We start from the raw sequence: 2,927 nt of genomic DNA, 5'->3' as shown, positions 1-2,927 counted from the left end.
TATTCAAATTTTCTGACACTCCATTTTGGGTTTTCATAATAATCATCAAAATTTAAAAAATCAAAGACTTGTATAATATCACTTTGCATAATTATTATATATATATAATATGAGCTTCACATTTTGAGATGACTGGCAAGAAATATTGCACTTTTACACAGTCTAAGTGACACACTACCTGGTATATAAGGCGAGACTGATGACGTCACTGACATCTTGTGTTGTCGTGGCCGAGTGGTTAAGGCGATGGACTAGAAATCCATTGGGGTCTCCCCGCGCAGGTTCAAATCCTGCCGACAACGAAATGAATTTTTTTTTTTTTTTTTTTTTACCAATCGTGTTGAACCTACACACCCGTATGACACCATCTTATCCATTTTCTAATTTTAATCAATCAACAAATGTAATTTTCATGACATCACTGACAAACAATGTTAATATTTCAAAAGCTAAAAAACATGTATGTCTAACGTAAATACACCACCCTCTCTTCAGTCAACATGAGGGAAAATATGGCAACCCGATGACGCGAATGAATAAAATACCTCCTAATACCTAAGGTTATGGGTATCTTAGAGCTTAACTAGCATATTTATAAAAATTCCAAATGAATAGCTTTGTCTCTACCTTACCACTTGTTGCATGGCAGCACTTTTCTCTTCTGACAAAACAAATTACGGTAGGTGTGTTTTTCCGGCTTTCCTTAAGAAAAAAAGAAAATCAGATATTAGAATGTGATCACTTTTATACATCATTTTACCCACCAGCCGTCATTAAGAGGCGTTTACAGTCAGGCTCCACTAGATGGAGCTGTAGCAGCAGTATTTATTGCCAACTTTTCCAAGTATTTTGGGAGCAATGTGTCATATGGCAAAATGAAGCAAACCGAAAACACACTAATTAAACAACATACGACTTTTTATTAAAAATTGAAAACTTTATATACATTTTTAGCTTTGTCTTGTTTTTATTTGTTTTTTTATGGGGCACCAAAGGTGTTCTAGTGGTCTAAACCGGCCTTTAAGTGAACAGGAGCCAGCCCATACACAGGTTTGTGAACATTCAATAAAATCCAAAGGCCAATTGTGTTTAAGAAACTCGTGTTCATGTTTTCACACTCCTGTTATCAGGTGGCCATGATTAGTGTTTCATACCAACTTCAATAGCAAAGACCCAAAATGAATCTGTGTCGTTTTTCAGTCAACTTGACTAAAATTCTTTTAAGCTAAGTTACAAGTTCCATCTTAATCCATAATGGCTGCAATGAAGTGTTTAACAAAAGTATCAAATTTTTAATGAAAAATACTCTTGATATCATCTAAATAGCAATGAAAACTAAATCTTGGACAGAACATGCAAAGAATTCCAAAAAGAAATGATAAAATAATGTTTTTTGTAGTGTCACAAACTGGGCTGCTGTTGATAATGCCGTGCCGAGACCTTAAACTAGCTGTTTGTGCTTGGAAACCTTCCAATTTATCCAAAATAAAACGATTCAGAAGAGGCTGTACTACTTCTTAGTGTGCTTCGTGTTCTGGATTATGAGTACAAGGCAGGAATCCGGCTCAAGTGTTTAGTAAAAATGTGTTGCATGTGGCTTTGGAACTATCACACCATTTATGCCTCTTGTCATCTCCAAAAATCTCCATCTTTCTACTTTAGTTTACAAAACAAAATATTAATACCACGGCTTCCATTAGTGAGAAACACAAACATTGACTTTCCAGAAAGCCACCATGTGGGATTATCCTAAAAACCACAATCTGATGGATTAGGAATTAATAGAAGTATTTCATACTGAGATTACAGTATGAAATACATTACTGATAAACCTTCATTCTCTCTGTTATATAATGTAAAATATCACTATGCCAAAATATTACTCTACCATAGAAATTTGATTGCACTTAAATTTATATAAATATTTATTGCGCACCATTTAGGTGTGGGCGATACTGCCAAAAAATGATATCTCGATGTATATTTTTAAATACCACGATAACGATATCACAGAAGATACTCCGTATTTTCTGCCTTTGTTGTTGTTGTTGTTTTTTATTTTCCTTTGCAAACAGTCCCCAGAATTAAAAAATATATATTTATATGAAGCAGCAGGGACCAATACAGCGCGCAGCACTAACTTAAAATAAAAAAGGGGTTCTTTATTATCCAAAAGAACTATTTTCTTTTGCAAAAATAAAAAAAATAAATTTCAAGAGCAAAAATACAGTCTTTTGTTACGTAAAGAGTCCGTAAGATATTAATTTAAAGCTCCTAACCAACAACAGCTTCAACAAAATGGCGCATTAACAGCATCGCTACAATACAGCTTCACAGAAAACTGAAATAAGACCGTGTAAAAACGGCTGTGGCACCTCGACAAAACAGAGTGACATTATGTCAGCAGCGTTATTACTTTAGCTTTTAAATGGAAAGTAAAACATTAATTACCGAAAATCCTTCATTTTACCTTTAATGGCCGTAAACGTCGTCTTTCCCAACCAGTCCCGGTACAAAACCGTCCTTCTCTTCCGTTTTCCCAGGCCAGAGGCGCTAAACAAGACCTTTTTTTCAACTCTCCGTATTTTCAGACCTCTCTCTGTTTAGACCTCAGTTTAGACGCCCCTGTTTTTAGACAGATAATCTTTATTGTTTTCCTTTAAAATAAAAAATAAAATAAAAAATTTTTTAGCAAAAAAGATACAGTACGTCTGGACAGCTGTACAGAACTGCTCAGTAATTTGGAGACAGAAACATTTTACTTTAAAATGTTTCACTTTTTGCTACAAATTGAAACTTTCTCGTTACAAATAAACTATCGGAGTTCCTCCAGACTCATTCTCATTCTGCACCCTCCCTCTTTTTTTCCCTCGACCGAAAAAAATGGGCTGTTCCATCTTATTGTCGAGGATTACAGTTTCTTTCAT

At 34.7% G+C, this 2,927-nt stretch overlaps 1 non-coding gene across 1 annotated transcript; it reads left to right on the top strand.

The window, feature by feature from the left end:
• The first annotated feature begins 220 nt into the window (after window positions 1-220).
• trnas-aga (transfer RNA serine (anticodon AGA)) lies at window positions 221-302 on the top strand. Its single transcript has one exon. It is a non-coding gene; the product is annotated as a tRNA-Ser (tRNA).
• The last annotated feature ends 2,625 nt before the right edge of the window (window positions 303-2,927 follow it).

This window comes from Xiphophorus hellerii, chromosome 21 (genome assembly GCF_003331165.1).
Source record: "Xiphophorus hellerii strain 12219 chromosome 21, Xiphophorus_hellerii-4.1, whole genome shotgun sequence".
NCBI lineage: Eukaryota > Metazoa > Chordata > Actinopteri > Cyprinodontiformes > Poeciliidae > Xiphophorus > Xiphophorus hellerii.
This window is presented reverse-complemented; position numbering and strand designations above follow the sequence as displayed.